The sequence below is a fragment of the Mastomys coucha genome, unplaced genomic scaffold (genome assembly GCF_008632895.1).
Source record: "Mastomys coucha isolate ucsf_1 unplaced genomic scaffold, UCSF_Mcou_1 pScaffold6, whole genome shotgun sequence".
Taxonomy (NCBI): Eukaryota; Metazoa; Chordata; class Mammalia; order Rodentia; family Muridae; genus Mastomys; species Mastomys coucha.
This window is the reverse complement of record NW_022196912.1, coordinates 39,535,217-39,553,077: the sequence shown is the minus strand read 5'-3', so window position 1 is coordinate 39,553,077 and position 17,861 is coordinate 39,535,217. Positions and strand designations below refer to the sequence as shown.

Below are 17,861 nucleotides of genomic sequence, written 5' to 3'. Positions count from 1 at the left end.
AGGACTTTGCCCAGGGCCCCTCTCCGGTGCAGCGCTGTCACCATGACAACCACAGCCTTAACAACTTTGGCATTTCTACAGCCTCGGATTGATCCAGGGCTTAAAATTAACATCACAATGAATCAGTATTTGCATTTAATTAATTTTAATTGGCTTTTACCTAACAACGTCTTTAGGTTTCACCTGTGGCCAGTGAGTTCCCAGCACAGACCCCAAAACTAGCAGATGTAGCTGGTCCTTCCAAAAGGCCATGATGCACAACGGGATTTCTCCCCTGACTTTCCTCAACTTCATTTTGCTCAATATTCTTTCCTTTCCCTGAGATGACAGGGCCATTGGTTTGAAGCCTACCTTCTTTTTTTTTTTTTTTAAAGTATTTTATTTATTACATGTATGTGCTGGTATGCAGGCCATGGCACATGTGTGGTGCGGCAAGGACGACTTGCAAGAGTCAGTTCTCTCCTCTCACCATGTGAGTCCTGTGGTTTGAACTCAGACCATCAGCCTTGGTGGCAGGCCTCTTTACCCACAGAGCCATCCCACTGGCCCTTGAAGCCCATCCTTTAGATCATTCTTTACAAGGAGGCTGCTGCCTCATTCTCTTGACTCGGGGTCTCTCACTGAACCCAGCAGTTAGCTAGCTCCTGAGATCTTCCTGTCTCTGCCCTACCTGCAAGCACTGGGAGTTACAAACCATGCCTGGCTTTTTTGTTAGTGTTTGTTTTTGTTTTGGGTTTTTGGTTTTTCAAGACAGGGTTTCTTTGTGTATCTCTGGCTGTCCTAGAACTCACTCTGTAGACCAGGCTGGCCTCGAACTCTGAAATCCACCTGCCTCTGCCTCCCAAGTGCTAGGATTAAAGGCGTGCACCACCACCCAACTATGCCTGACTTTTTATGTGGGTTCTGGGAATTGAAACTCAGGTCCTTGTGCTTTAGCAAGTACTCTCACCCTCTGAGCCATTTCTCAGCACAACACTTGAAGGATGAGTGGCCCTTTGGCAAACACAGACGGGTGGAGGGGGATGGTGTTCCTAGCAGAAGGAGCAGTAAGGAGGAAGGCTCAGAACAGCAAAATGGTAATTATCAACATCCTTTATGTCTATCAGGGGAACTCCTCATCCTGGTGACCAACAGGGAGTCTAGCCTGCTGAGTGAAGAACAAGCAGCAGGGAGAAGGGACCAGAAAGTCTCTCAAGCAGGCAGTGATCTATCTGGGGGACTCTGAAATGATTCATCCTGTGTTGGGCATTTGATCCATGAAGAACACATTTGGTTACAAACAGTGGCTTAGACAAAAGAGGGTTTTCTCTGTGTTACACTTGCACCAAGGCTCAGAGTTTAAGAGGCCGTCAAAGATCTAGTTTGGTTATCTGTTTTGCTGGCCAGGGTCCAGGAACTTCAGCCTCATGGTCACAAAAAGGCTGCCCTAGTTCCAGAAACTATATCAGCTATCCAGGCAAGATAAGAATGCTTTGGGATTTGAGTGCTGCTGTCTTTGGACAGGGGAGCCCATTTAACTGACCTTGAACGTCACGTCTCCAGGCTAAACTGTCTGGGCTTCCCTGGCTGGAGGGGGAGGGGGGAGCACCGAGGTCAGGCTTTGTTTCCTAACCTTGTGTAGAAGGTCTTTCTGCACTTGCAACCCCACATACTGAGACTTCTAGGCAGCCAACATCCTCAAAGATCACCTTCCGCCTGCCTTCCTGGACCACACGCTATGAAACAGAATTTCAGTACACGCCTGGGAGAAATGAAACCTATGTCCATACAGAGACTTATACGCAAATGTTCCCAGCAATGTTATTCATAGTGACCCAAAGTGAAAACTACCCAAATGTTCATCACCAGATAAGGGAACTAGGGGAGAAAGGGGGTGGGGATACCCCTGAGGTGGGTGGTTACAGTGTCATGAAAAGGCACAGTGTGCAACTGTATGTGATACTGCATGCACACAAGAAGCACCCAAGTTTATTCAATAAAGGAAGCCAGACACAAATAAAGGCCATGTGTTTGATGGTTCTGTTTACCTGCAATGTCCAAAGTTGGCAGATCCATAGAAACAAAACATATGTAATGGGTTTGCAAGCCTAGGGTTAGAGAGGCGGGGAAGTGACTGGTAACGCCTATGAGGTGTCTTTCTTGGGGTGATGGATGTGTTGTGAAATATGATTGTATCCATTTGTGTTCAACTTTGTGTGAATACTAAGAATGATGGAATCATGCTTTTTTTTTTTTTAAACTATGGATTTTATGTGTCTGAATGTGTATCACACGAGTCCTGGAAGTCACTGATGGTCGTGAGACACCATGTAGGTGCTGGGAATCAAACTCAGGTCCTCTGTAAGAGCAGCAAGTGCTCTGAACAGCTGAGTCATCTCTCCAGTCCCAGGGAATTACAAAAAAAAAAGAAAACAAAATGTAAACAATGGCTTTTGTGGTATATGAATTACACCTTATTTAACTAGTTTCTTTGTTTCTATTTTTGTTCCTTTGTTTCTTTCTTTCCTTGGTTATACAGACTTTCAGTCCTCCCTCTTTAACCTCCAGAGACACCTGGCAGGTACCATATGTGATCCTTATCTTAACAGAAGACAAGGGGGAAGGGGGACAAGTAAAGTCATTTCTTGCTCTCCATGCTTGTCATGGACATAGACCCTCAAGATCACCACCCAGGACCAGGCATGAGCCAGGCAGCCATCTGCAAGAAGCCATAGGAGCCCTATGGCTCCCAAATCCCATGAACAAGACTGAGGGCACGGGGTGAGCAGAGAAAGGTGCTCATCTCAAGATTCCAGCACACAGACTAAGGACTGTTGACCCCCAAGGACTGGAGGATGCCAGAGCCCCAGCTGGATGAAAGAAAGGAGGGAGGGACATACCCGTATGTGAGGAGACCTAGACACTGCAAGAGCAGTCGGTCTCCAGCTGATCGCCCGGGTTTGCTTTCAGAAATCTGGGTTGGAGGGGTGTGGGTGGGGAGGGCAACAAGGCTGTTCCATGAGTAAAACCTAACAAACCGAACCCTCGCAGGTCCTCCAACCTCTGCACACACTACATTCACACACATATGCACGTATGCGCAGAAAAGAAAGAAAACTATAATAAAAAAGATTATGGAGAAATTGAGAAGGGAGGACCCAGGGTGGGCATGAATTGCCAGGTATACAAAAACACTCCTAAGCAAGCAGACAATCTACAGGGATGCCTAGGAATCACAGCCACCCCACCACATAGCTGCTGGGTCACCCTGGCAGGGCAGGCACTCATTCTCCCCATAGGGACAGGGAGAGAGTTTCCACCCTCAGGTCAGCAGGGAGCCAAGCGTCTACCATCATCATAAAGCCCGCAGCTATGATGGTTTGGACTAAGTATCCCCCAAAGGCCCATATGCTTAGTTAGTTTTCTATTGTCTCAGTTTGATTTCTATTGCTGTGGCTAAACACCAGAATCAAAGCAACTTGGGAAGCTCATAGGTTACAGTCAAGGCAGGAACTCAAGCAAGCAGAGGCCACAGAGAAATGCTGCTTACTGGCTTAGTCTTCAGGGTTTGCTTGGTCTGGTTTATTATACAATTCAGGAATACTTGTCTAGGAGAAGCACTGCCCATAGTAGCCCGGGCCTTCTCACATCAATCACTAATTAAGAAAATGCCCTATCCACAGACTTGCCTAAAGGTCCATCTTCTTCTTCTTCTTTTTTTTTTTAAATTGAGTATTTTCTTTATTTACATTTCAAATGTTACCCCCTTTCTAAGTTCCCCCCACCCCAGAAATCCCATATCCCATCCTACTTCCCCCTGCTTCTATGAGGGTGTGCCCCCACCGACTCCCCACCCTGGTTTTTCCCTACACTGGGCATCAAGCCTTCACAGGACCAAGGGCCTCTCCTCCCACTGATGCCCAACAAGGCCATTCTCTGCTACATATGCGGCTGGAGCCATGGGTCCCTCCATGTGTACTCTTTGGTTGGTGGTTTAGTCTCTGGAAGCTCTGGGTCAGGGGTGTCTGGTTGGTTGATATTATTGTTCTTCCTATGAGGTTGCAAACCCCTTCAGCTCTTTCAGTCCTTTCTCTAACTCCTCCACTGGGGATCCCACGCTCAGTCCAATGGTTGGCTGCAAGCATCCACCTCTGTATTTGTCAGGCTCTGGCAAAGCCTCTGCTGGTACTTACTTGTAGATCAGGCTAGCCTCCAGCTCACAGAGATCTGCCTGTCTCTGCCTCCCGAGTGCTACATCCTGGTCATCAGGCCACTCTTAGAGAGGCATTTTCTCAATTAAAAGTCCCTCTTCTCAGCTATGTCTAGGTTTGTATCGAGTTGAGAAAACCAACCCAGGACAACTGACCCCTTGTCAACTTGATACAAATGCTTCACTGTAACTACAACCTTTTCCTTTCCCATTTGTCCCCAAGATCATGTTAATATAGCAATAAAAATATATATAACTTTAAAAAGTCCCACGAGTCTTTAAAATTTCAATACAAAAAGTTCAGTTTCTTCAAAACACCCAAAGTCTCTTTCCAAGTTCAAAGTCTCTCTAAAATACCCAAAGTCTCTTGACTGAGAGCACCTGTAAAAATGAAAACAAGTTAAATGATTTCTTAGCCCAAGCAGGAAGAACCAGGGGACCGGTACATTCACATCAAAGTGAGACCCAAGTCCAAAAGTGTTTGTTCCCTGTCGGACATCTGAGATTCCGTCATGATCTTGTAGCCTTGGACAGTTCCACCTCTTTGGCTTTGCCGCCCACAGGACACACATCTCATGTCACAGGCTCAGGCTGGCTCCACTCTACAGCTACTGCTGTCCTTGCTAATCATTCCGTGGTACTAACATCTTCAAAACTCTCGAGTTTCCACTGCAACTGGGCTGCACCTTCACCAACAGGTTCTCTCCAGGGACTCCGACCCTGCCACATGGTGCCAAGCAACAATTGCTCTCCATGATCTCCTCAATCCTGGAGCTTCGACTGCAACTAAGGTTGCACCTATACCAATGGTCTTTCATGGCCTCTCACAGTGCCAAGCCTCAGCTGCTCATCATGACTCCTTCGTGTCTTCAAAACCAGTAGGAGACTCTTAAACATTACCAAGTTTTGCTACAAGCACAAGGTACAGCACTGGCCCATCTTAACTACAGCTTCTACACACTGACTCTGAGGAGATATTTCTCACAAGATTTCTCCTCAGTGTTCAACTACAGTGGATTCTTCAGCCCCAGATGGCCAGTACTGATTGTCCCAGGAAAGCAAAGGTTTCACTTTAGTGGTCCTGGTCTCTTGTTAATCACAGCCAATCCTTCAGCCCCAGATGACCAGCATCACAAATTCTTAGTTCAAAATATGACTAAATACAGCCCTAATAATACTTATTTCCCTCTGCAAGTGCCCAAGCCAGACCTCCTATATCTACACTACTCTCCGTATTTTTATCTTCCAAGCCCCCAGAGAACAGGCCATTAAGATCTGAGGATTCAATGGAATTTCTAATCCAAACTTATAAACATCTCCACAGTCCTTCCTCAAACACAGGGTCAGTTTGATCATAGCAATACCCCAATATCTTGGTACCAATTTCTATCATAATTAGGGTTTCTGTTGCTGTAATAAAACACCAGGACATAAAGCAACTCGGGGAGGAAAGGGTTTAATCTCATCTTCAAACTCTAAGATCACATTCCATCTCTGAAGGAAGTCAGGGCAGGAACCTAGAGGCATGGGCTGAAACAGAGGCCATGCAGGAGCACTGCTTACTGGGTTGCTCTCCACAGTTTGCTTGCTTTGCTTTCTTATACAATCCAGGACCACCTGCCCAGAGGTGGCACTGCCCACTATGGCACTGGCCCTCCTGTGTCAATCATTAATCAAGAAAATGTAGCCACAGACATGCCAAGAGGCTAACCTGATGGAAGCTTTTCCTCACTTAAGATCCCCTCTTCCCAGCCTTGTCCAGGTTTGTGTCCAGGGGTTGAGAAAACTCAATCAGGACTGAAGGCTTTGGTGAAACCCTCAAAAGGTGGGACCCAGTGGAAGGAAATCAGGTGCCCAAGGGACTGCCCAGAATGGAACAATGGGACCCTGACATCTTCCTCCAGAGTTGTTTCCCATCAACCACAACACTTCCTGTGTTACACCGTGAGGACCCAAAAAAACTTCTCTACCTTTAATTTTTGGATATTACATTTATCCATTTATTTTTATTGCCTGTGGGAGGTCAGAAGGAAGCTTTTGGGAATGAGCTTTCTCCTTCCACCATGCAGAGCCTAGGGATGGAACTCAGGCTGCTGGGCTTGGCAGCAACTGTCCTTACGAGCTAAACCATCTGCTGGCTCCTCTTGATCTTCCAATGTTGTGTGTGTGTGTGTGTCTGTATGTGTGTGTGTGTTTTGTTTGTTTGGAGACAGGCTGTAGCCTGTAGGCCATCCTAAAACCCACTAGGGCCTTCAACTCACAGAGATCCACTGGTTTCTGCCTCCCACATGCTGGGTTTAAAGGTATGTGCCATCAGTCCTGGGCCTTTAAGTTATTTCTCTCAGGTATTTAATGTTAGAACATTGAGACCATAGCGACTGTGGCCATAACACAAACTCAGCAGTCCAACTTTAACAATGTCCTGGACCCTGGGTCAAGGCTGGGCACACAGCCCATAATGGTTGAACTCACTAGCTGAGTTCTACAGGGAATTCTTGCTAAACAAGCTTCCTAGCTTTGGTAAAAGGTTTAAAAGGTTCGTTGTTGTTTTCAATATATGGTCTCAACACATTTAAGTGTTTCTGGCAGGGAAGGGGAGAGATTAATAATTAAACAGAAGAGGGTTAAAGGCAAATGATGTGAGAAATCATGCTGTGAGTAAAATAAAACAGCTGACCTCTGCTTAGAGAAAGTTAACTCACATACATTCCTTCAGAAACACCACATAAGGTGGGGCTTATTCCATCTCTAGGATGACTGGGGTACCCAGGAAACCACAGTGGCATACCTGGTCTCCATAGCAACATACCTGTCTTCAGTGACAGGCAAGCAGGCTTCCTGCCTTGGTGCTGGATCCTGGAACTGCCAGAGAACCCAACATCAGGAAGAATAATGTCTGACCACTACAGCCCTGTTCTTTTTCTTTTTCATTTGGTGTCCTTACAGTGAAAGCCTTAAAGTTACATACCAGACTCAATGGCACTCTGCTAACAATTACAAGTTTCTTTCTCCATATCATAAATACAGAAAATAAGCCATAAAGCTGTGCTTCAACACACATCTAACCCCAGGAACAATAAGCAGCCACTGGTAGAAAAGGCAACTATGGGCTTCCCACAGGGCACAGCAATACTATGTGCCTGGAGGTAGCCCAGCTGGCAGAGTCTCCCTCCTCATTCACCCTAAAATTCATCTTTGATATTAGCCCATTTCTCTGATGGCTGCCTCATCTTTTTAACTTTCCATTGCTGACTCAGTAGCCTGGACTCTGGCAGAAAAAACTACAGTGAATAACATCCTCTGGAGGGACGCCAGCAAAAGTCTGCTCTGACCCTACCGAGGGTCGAGATGGCCCCATTCCCAGCCAGCAGATAAATACAGTCCAGCCAGCATCAGCCCACAGCATCTGACTCAAAGGAGAAGATGAAAGATTCTCATCAGGAACCCTCTGGTTCCCAAGGAGGAAGGCCACTCATGTCCTACCTCCAGGTCATGAGGGAATGGCTGGACAGGAACACAAAAGGTACTCTCAAAAGGGAAACTGGACACATTGACCAGCCAGTCAGATGGACAAACAGACAGGAGATGGTACTTGAAGGAAGGACAATGAGAATACTGGCCCCTGGGCTTCAAAAGGTCCCAAGTGAGGGCTGCCAAAATGGCTCAGCAGTTACAGGTACCTGCTGCCTAGCCAAACAACCTGAGTTTGATGCCTTGAACTCACATGGTAGACGGAACTGACTCTGGCAACTTGTCCTCAGATCCCCAAATGCACAGGCGCACATGGGCGTACACAAGCACACACTAAATAATTTTGTTTTGTTTGGTTTTTTTTAAATAATACTCCAAGTGAAAGCAGAGGGAGCCAGGAAGCTTTCTTCAGATCAAGAGACAAGTGGATGTCCAAATTCAAACAAACAAAGCAGAAATGTACTGTGGGTCGGGAACAAACTGCCCTAGGCCACAGTGACAAGGCGGATTTCTTGGAGGACTCTGGACATTTTTTCCTTATATCCAGCCTAATGCATTTTACTCAATATCGAGTTTAGATTGAGTTAACAAATTCTAATGGTGTGTTTATGATACATTTCCATTAATTCACACAGTCACAAGTATGGAAGTTGTGGGTTCCAGACAGTCTGGGGATAGGAGGGAAGCTGGGTAAACAGATTACAGGGAGCATGCTAGGGATGAGGCAAGCAAGGACTACTCTCATCAGGTGTCCTCTAAAAGCCAACCAACCTTCCTTCCTTTCTCCCCCTGTGTTTGCCTTCATGCATGTCTGTGCCCATGGAGGTCAGAAGAGAGCACGGGATCCCCTGGAACTGAAGTCAAAGATGGTTGTGAGCCACTATGAGGGTACTGAGAACGGAACTCAGAATGGTGCTCTTAACTGCTGAGCCATCTCTCTAGCCTGTTTTTCTTTCAAATTACAAAAATCATGCATGCCTACTGGAAAGTTTAGAACTCACAGAGATACAAAGTTGCAGGGAAAAGAAATCAGTTCCCAGCCAAGCTCAAGGCCTGTGCAGTTGAGCCTATTCCTTCCCCTAGTCCTCTATTGGCTTTCCCTCTCAAACGTAAGTAAAATGAAGCTGGCTGTATAATTGTATATTTTTGTTCCCAACCCCATACTTAGGAAATGCTTAAACTCCCAGTGTCCAACCCCAGGAACTAACTCCTACTATCCAACTATGTGCTAATTTTAAAAGAATTCATAGGAATCCTCTCACAAGACCAATCTGAAGTAGAATCTGGTCAGTATTTTACATCACTAAATATACTCTGGTCTAAAAAGTAATATGATTGCTTGTCCTGTGCAATACTTCATAAAGCTGACATCTCCCTAATTGACAATTAATCAAAACGAGAAGCACCATCTCCCAGTGTCTTAGATCACCAGCATAGACCCTCCCAAGAACAGAAACCCTTCATTATCATGAGGACTGTGCCCTCACCCATGGCATTCCTTGCCAGAGCACTCTGTGAGAACAATACACAGCTTCTAAATAAGGCACCGAGTCCAGAGCCCAAGGGCTAGCTTACCTATCAACCTCTGCCAGATTCCCACTGTGGGCAAGGGTCTCTCCTACCTCCTTCCTTATCTCATACAACAAAGCAAAGACTGAATGGTAACCTAGGGCAGAGGAAAGCCCCAGGGCCCAGCTCCGCACTGCCCCCTCTGCTTCTGTCTTGTCTGCACTCCAGGCGTGGGTCCCCTCCTAGTACCACATTCTGCAATGCCACCTCTCAATACAGCAGTTGCCAAAGTGTCTGTATTTTCTTTCTTTCTTTCTTTCTTTCTTTCTTTCTTTCTTTCTTTCTTTCTTTCTTTCTTTTTCTTTTTCTTTTTCAAGACAGGGTTTCTCTGTGTAGCCTTGGCTGTCCTGGAACTCACTCTGTACACCAGGCTGGCCTCAAACTCAGAAATCCACTTGCTTCTGCCTCCCAAGTGCTGGGATTAAAGGCATGCGCCACCACCGCCCGGCTATTTTCTAAGAGAGGGTCTTCCTTAATTTCTTTTTTCTTTTTTTCCCCCACAGCCAATCTGACTACGTACATTTTCTCAGTGTGCTCTTCCTTGGATATGTCTTACCACACAAGTTTACTTTTCTTTCCTCAACTGTGATACTGAGAGGATTTGGAAGTCATCCAGCCCTAAGCCCCCATCTGACAAGTGAGGAAGCTGAACGCTAGAGAGGGAGCCTTCCCTGTGCCAAGTGGAAGGCAGACATTAGCAGGATAGGGGGTCATTCCGACCGCCCATAAGGCCTTGAGGACTCCCAAACCACCATGTGACTCTCTTAACAAATGCCCAGAACAAGCGCACACCAATCAGTGACACACAAAGAAGATGCTACCAGTACGCTGGCCTGGCCACACAAGCCTGCAGAGCAAGCCCTCAGGCAAGCTGTGGAGGTCTTAAATAATTCAATGCAACCGTCATCCTATAGATGAGCAAGTGGGGATTGTTCCAGCACACATCTGGGCAGCCATTGTACTCCTGGCTCTAGGCCGGTAAGGGAGCATCAAGCAGGAGAAATCTACTGGGTTCCAGCGTCAGAGACCCACTGCCCTAGGGCAGTTGGGAAACAACACCCAAGCAGTTTAGTTGGGTTCTCTAGAGGGGCTTAGAGAACACCACAGACCAGATAACACTGTCCTGAAAGAATGGTAAGATTTATTTTTTTTTTCCAGAAGCTTCCAGATCAGTAACTCTCCTGTAGCCATTTTCAGAATCACACTCCATCGAGCTATCTATGCTCACAACCATCCTGCCCAAGGTCCCCTCATAACTACTACCCCTAATCACGGAAAGCTACAGCAAATGGCATGAATGTGCCGTGTGATATAATGACCTGAAGGCCGAACCAATGCTGAGACTAGGTGATGGTGGTGACGACGACGATGATAATGATGGTGGTGATGATGGCAGAGATTGTGGTGACTGGGATAATGATGATGACGTTGGTGATGGTAATCATAATGGTGATTATGGCGATGGCAACCAGTGATAACTGATGGCTACGTTGATGACTGACGTTGATGGTGACCCTGGTGACATGATTTTCCTAGGGTGCCAGGAACTTCCCCAAGACAAGCTATGGGAGGGAGCTACAGGCTACAGGGAACTCCTTATATTGCCAGGGGGTGAGGGAGGTTCCCTGGCTGAGAGGCCCTGGAATTCCTCATCTGTGCTTTACTCCCCTTGGCCCAGTCTCACTAATATTCCCAAACCACAAGTTCTCAGCCAACAGTGAGGCCAGAGGACCATCGGGCCCACTATTTTAGATTCAGCAACAGAATGGCATTAGGTATAGATAGGGTAAGCATGGTAATCCTTCATCCATCCATGCCTTAGGATAAAGGCAGTGACATCCTCCAGACAGGCCAGAGTCCCAAAAACTCACTGAAACCAAGGCAGCAGCCACAGGCCACATACTGCGCTTGGAAGCCGTGGCTGTGCCACTGTCTAGGCTGTGCCACCAAATATGGGACCCACATGGACACTGTGTAAGGGTTTTTAACAAAGTGCATCTCTACCCAGCTACATTTGGGCAGGGGTTTGTGTGGGAAAGCTCTGCTTGGACGCCAGGTTGGACAGCATTCGGATGGCCAGGAGCATCTATTAACAGTCCCCCATGGTAAATAGAAACAACAACAACAAAAAGCCCTATGTGATCCTGGAAATGATTGGCTTTTAAAAGGTTCTTAGTCCCCCCCACACACCTCAAAAAAAAAAAAATTAGAGGGAGACAAACGGCAAGTGTAGAAGTGACAGGGCGGGGTGAGGAGTGCCTTCGGCTCTGCTTCCGGGAAGCATCCTTTAAACGCAGAGAGGAAGCGGAGAGCTGAGTGTTCCCTTGCCGGTGGTACAACTCGTGAGCACACTGCTCTGGGGCTGACTGGGAACATTCCTTGCAGTCCTCCTCAGCCTGAGAAGACACCAGCATCCGAATGCAGCACACATTGTCCAAGCACTCCCTGGGGCAAGGGACAGGAAGCCCAGCCTCATGGAATCTGAGAAGCACCACGCAGAGTAAGCTGGGCAGCCCCCAATATTAGGGCCCCTTCTGGGTAATTAGGAAACCTGAGAAGGGTCTCCCAGAAGTCACAAGACAAGGTAGATCTAAAATGGTAGTCTTCTGAAGTCCAAGCCCAGACCCTTCCAGGTCCCTCCATTGCAGCAGCCTTCACGCACGGATCTGTCAGTCCCTTCAGCCTGATCTGAAAAGGATTACCTAATGGCCCAGAGGTGCTACCATTCAAGGAGGTTTAACCAGTGACTGTAAGCATGGACTTGTCACCTTCCCTCTCAAGGTCCAGGTGGGCCTAGAACCCTCTCAGATAATACATCTGAGATCGTGGACTATGACTAGTCCCCAAGTCCCTCATCTTCTCCCAAGCTCTTTTGCAAATGGAAGGAAACAAGACACCCCTACAGTCTACCATGAGAAGTGCCTGTACCACTGGGAGAGAAGTAACCTGCAACTTGAGGGTGTGTTCTGGAGACCCGAGTCAGAGCACAGTCTGCACGGGGTACATGGGCCACTTTGTGCCTCTGCTGGTGCACCTGTCAAACAGGGCATCTTCCTCCGCTAGCCACCTTAGTACCCACTACTCCTGAAATGCACACAGCATCAAAGCACACCTTGACATTCAACCACCCCCTCTCCCCATGGATGCCCACCCTCGCCACTTACTTCCCAAGAGAACTTTCTACATGTGGCTAATCCAGCCACTTCTGCCAGCTGAACCAGACATGAAGGTGAACGAAGACACACTGTCTGCCACTCTCGTCCTGAAAGGTGCTACCTTGGTTTAGGAAATGATGACAGGACTGTACGGGGCAAACTGAGAATTTTCCCTGGGCCAAGCAAGACCAAGCACCCAGTGACAATCAAAGCAGGCTGAAAGGCTTGGTTCAGTTCTTGGCTTGTCAGTTTCCAGTGCAGATAATCTTAGGCTATTTATTTTGCTCTGGGTCTTCTCAGCTTTTACATCTAAAAGACAAGTTAGATACCATTTGCTTCCCACGTTCTTCATGAAGTAAAAAGGTGCAAGTAGCAAGACCCCCACATCACCCGAAGCACACACAATTCCAATGCTCTGCTAGGTACTGGATATTTAGATAGAAACACTGTGATAAAAGCAAGTCTAGTCAGCCCAGCTAACATCCTCTGAGTAAACCTTGGGTACCAGCACTATGGCCGGGGAAACCAGTAAGAGAGCTCAACATGCAGAAGTAACCATAGACAAGTGTGCAGGTCTCTCCATCAGCACGGAGGTGAAAAGCTAATTCTACCTGGTAGACTCTGGGATGAATCCAAGGAAGACAGCCCTTGACTCAAACGTAGGAAGGGGAAGGAGAGAGAAAATGTAAGTCACAGAACCTGACCACAAGCAGCTGTGTGGGACTGAGCTTGGGACCGGGGTTACTGTGTATGACGATGAAGCATCATTCAGAAAGATTCAAGGAGCCTTCACCAGAAGATGGCCATGGTTATATAACTGTGAACTGACAAAACAAAAACAAAAACCATTGAACTATATACTTAAAGAGGGCATGACTTTATCTGAGTTACAGTATATCATTTTCAGGGGTAGGAATCTTGTAGTTACAAAATTCTGGAGGCGCCAGGCAGTGGTGGCTCATGCCTTGAATCCCAGCACTTGGGAGGCAAGAGGCAGGTGGATTTTTGAGTTCGAGGCCAGCTCTACAGAATGAGTTCCAGGACAGTCAGGGCTACATGGAGAAACCCTGTCTCAAAAAAAAAAAAAAAAAAAAAAAAAAAATTCTAGAGAAGATAGGGAGAGGTGGGAACCACCCAGCCCTCCACTCTACATCCCTCACTCTACATCCCTCTCCCAAGTATCCACCTAGACGGCATTTTCCCCAGAAGCCCCCTTGCTCCTAGCTTGGACAGGGGCTCCCCTACGTAGCTCCCTTGAGCTCCAAAGGCTTTCTGATGATTTTCCTACCCCATTCTCAGCTCAAGCCCTTAGCTTTTGCACCAGCAGTAGAAAGGTCCAGTTTGCCTGGAGCCTGACTGGGAGAAACTCACAGGAGGTGTGGAAACAGCACTTACTGAGAGAGGTCAAACCAGAGTGGGGAGGAGCAAGGTGACTAAATGTGCATCTGCCACACTGAGTTGCTGGTGGCAGGGCCGCAGTGACAGAACCAGAAGCCAAGCTACACGGAAGGAGGTTCTGACTGAGGAGAACAGGCCAGCATTTCAGATTCACTTTGAACATTCACCAGGTGCAATAAGAGACAGAGAATGAGACCCAGATGTTGTCTAGATGTAACAGATAGAAGATGTGGCCAACACACAGAGTTTTGGACCTGCTGGGATGGGTATCATGAACCCCATATCCCATCCCAGAACATGGGGCCAGGGCTGCAGCCAAGGAGGTGACACAGCTGATGTCACCAACAGTTTGGGGAACCTGCCAAGGTGTGCTGCCTATATTGCTACTACTGAGGGACTCATCATTGACTGAAGCAGACTTAGAGCAATGAACGATTTCAATGGGGACCCAAAGATCCGGAAGCAAAATCCATGAAAGCTGTGCAAGTTGAGTCCCCCTCCCCCATCTGCCTCCATTTTAAATTTAACTGGCAGTACTAAGGGGTTAGACCTAGTGCCTCATACATGCCAGGCAAGTGATCTAACACAGAGCTACAGCCCTACCCTTTTCTTCCTTTCTTTAGGGTCATAGGGTCTTCACCATGGTGTGGTTACCAATCTTGAGCTTTCTCAGTCACAGACCCATTGCTGGCCCCTGGAGAACACTGTGGACTGAGGATGGATAGAGCTGAGCTGGCACCTCCACCCCCAGGCTCCTGGCTGCTTGGCTGTCCCTAAAACACCACAAAGAAACTAATACAGGACCAGAAAAGCATATGAGGTTAGCAAGGGCCAGGGTGTGTTGGGTTTGTTAAGGTGAAGGAAATGAGCTCTAAGAAGGCCTATCCCCTGCCCCAGGGAGGCAGGAGAAGGCGAGCCTGGGAGGAGAGAGGCTTCAGTTAGTCATGGCTCATAAATGCAGAGGTGTAAAGCTTTGCCTTGGAAATTTATTTTTACTTGAACCTACACGGTCAGGGTAGGGCTCTCGTGTGTGTGTGTGTGTGTGTGTGTGTGTGTGTGTGTGTGTGTGTGTGTAATTTCTTTAGACTCACACTTTGTTCAACAGCACCTAAGAAATTCCCACCTGTCAGACTATATTGATTACCTGAAGTTATATATTACAACCTGCTCCATGAGATCTTGGCCTACCAATTTTCAGTCTTTGGTAAAAAGTGATTTGAAGTGAACATTGTTCTTCTGCTATAGAGAGCAAGGGGGCACTAAGGGAGTCCCTCAGTCCATCCTGATATCTCCATATATTACATCCTCCGCAGATTAAGAACCCAACCCCCAAAGAGCTAGCTCTACAAACTATGTGGGATTTATGGATACACAGCTACCCTAAAGAAGCCCCAAAGACTATAGGTTAGAGTGGGGAGCCTCAAAGCAGAGCATAGTTAAAATCTCTAAGTGTCAGCTCATCCTAACTCCACCCAGGTTCTCCATTCCCAAGCACAATAACATCAGGCTCTGACAAACACTCAAAAAACATACATAATCCTCCAACAAGCCTGGGCCAGCATCCTCACACATCAAACAAGCACGGTTTGGGATTTGCTGGAACACAAGTGGTCTAATACCAACCGGATCCCAACCTGGATAAAGAACCAGGTTGCCAAATAGCTTACCCTTCAATCCCAAATAAAAGCTGGGGCTCTCCATGAGGGTCTGGGATTATTGCTGGCTTGTAGGTAAACCCAGAGTCCCACCATTTATAAGAGGCAATCTAATGACTTATAAGGAGCTTGAGAGGAAGGCACATGAGAGTATTCTGCTGTCTGGTCAGTGTGGAACTGGATGTGAAAGGCAACCCTTGGGATTCTGAGGACTGAGCTCCAAGGCCGACCACCTAGCAGAAGAACACAGCCCTCCGTAGAAAATGGAGCTGGCCCAGCAAGGTGCCCTAAACTATTCCTTTTCCTTGCATGGAAATTTCTAATTCTGCATAGCCTTGTGGTCAGAGAGAAGGGCTAAGCCAAAGTCTAAAACAATTTTGTCTGTCTGTCTGTCTCTCTCTCTCTGTCTCTCTCCTTCTCCCTCCCCTTCCCTCTCTTCCTCCTTCCCTCCCTCCTTCCCTGTCTCTTTCCTTCCTTCCTTCCCTCTTTCCCTCCCCTCTCAGCACACCATTGGCTATGAGTATTTGGCCAGCTTGGGCAAACCCCCTGTTCATCCAGGCTGTCCACCTGTTCTAGTCTCTCCACAAGCCAACAGCCTTCCAGCCAACCATTCCCAAAGTCATGGCTCCTGGCCTATTATGACACATTTACAGCTCTGTACCATCTAGAGAACAGTGTCAACGTAGGGCTCAAAGGAGCAGGTAAGACTAGGCACTACATCCCGCTACAGGGAGAGGCACAGCCCCTGGGCCTTCCCAATGGCACATTATCCAATAAAACCTCAAGAGCGTGGTAATTACAGGCGCTTTCAAAAGTGAAACAGAAATAGATCGAAGGCCAAAATACTGGTTTGCTTGAGACAAAGGGCTGGCTTTAAACTAGGAAAGCAAAACAAAACAAGACAGCTTTTTGGTCTGTCTTCTGAGTGGAAAAAGCCAGACTGATTTTTTAAAAGGATTATTGAATCTGATTTGGGGGAGATAAGATTCCAATCCCTTTTCTCTTTAGGATATAAATCATTTGATAAGGCTGAGAACAGGTGGCTTTCTAAGAGAGTCCCTGACATCAGGATTTAAAAATCTGCTTATGACATCCCTGGATGGCCATCATCTCAAAGACCTCAGGGCTCGGGAGACAAATCAAAGGACCCAAACTGGAGGTTTCCGCTCCAATGTCACACACCTGCTAGACCTTCCAGAGCACAAGTAGGGAGCACTGCGGAGCATGCAGGACTTTGTATGGAACGTATTCCATACAAAGGCAGGTGGCAGGCTTCCCCACCAGTGCTCCATTTTGAGAGCCTTGCTTAAAGGCTGTTTTTAAACTGGGAAGGATCCTGAGAACAACAAGGTAGGGAAGGGAAGTAATCAAGGGATCTGGCAGGTTCCCTGCCCACAGCCTCATGCGGCCCCTCTGGCTGGCGCAGTGCAAATACTGAAGTGCGGTAGGCTGAACTCCGGAGATCAGTATGCATACTCAGAGCAGGGCAGTTTACCAGGTTTCAATACTAAATATATTTGTTTTTTAAATCAAGGTGTGGAATTGGAAGGAGGGTGCCACCCGACCTCATCCTCCCGCATCAAGCTGACTGCATGGGAGCCAAGGCAGGCGGGGCTTGGGGGTGGGGGTGGAGGGTGTCTAACAAGATTTAGAGTCCTAGCGAACACCCTCTTCTTGGGTGGACTTGTTAGTGGTTAGAACAGAGGGTGGCTTCCTGAATGACCAGGCCGGGAGAAAGGCTCCAGGAGCCCCAGACTGCCAGTCTACAGAGACCGCCACTTTCTCACCGCAACTCTTAATTCCACATCGACATCCTCCAAGCACTTGTTGAACAAAAGGGCTCGCGAGTCTGTAGTCGCAGCCTTCCGGAACGCTGCCCCAGCGCAGGAGCCTTCCGGGCTAGCGCCCTGCACTGCGGGCTCCCGCACACCCGAAGGCCGCGTCACGCAGCCAGAAAGGTGCCGAGAGGAGGCATCGCATCCAGCTGCCTAAACTTTCTCAATCTCCAAGCTTTCGCTGTGAAGTTAGATCAAGGAAGGAGGCACAAACCACCGTACAGGAGGAAATGAGAGCGTCATCCACAATAAAGGCAAAAGAGATTTCTTTTTAAAGAGATGAGAATCCAATGGAGAGCACCTACTGTGTGCAAGACTCTGGGTCAAGAACTACGTGTATGTAGTACGTTCTCACACTGTCAAGACAGACCCCTGAGGGGCCGCCCTCATTTGATACAGACGCAAACTGCGACCCAAGAAGGTGGCCTGTCTCAGGCTCCGGGTCTCAGGGCGGGTCACGGTGAGGCCAGGGCTGGGTTGGTCTTCCTCACTGTCCCAGAGCTGATCACCGCCAAGTGGGTCCCCATCCCTCATCAAAGCTCACAATTATCCACGTGGACCTTGTGGACTTGTCCCCCCGTGGGGGGGG

At 47.7% G+C, this 17,861-nt stretch overlaps 1 protein-coding gene across 1 annotated transcript in view; it reads right to left on the bottom strand.

Moving 5' to 3' along the window:
• Nucleotides 1–17,861, bottom strand: part of Hpcal1 (hippocalcin like 1) — a 104,957-nt gene that overhangs the window by 86,365 nt on the left and 731 nt on the right. The gene's annotated exons all lie outside the window — the stretch shown is intronic.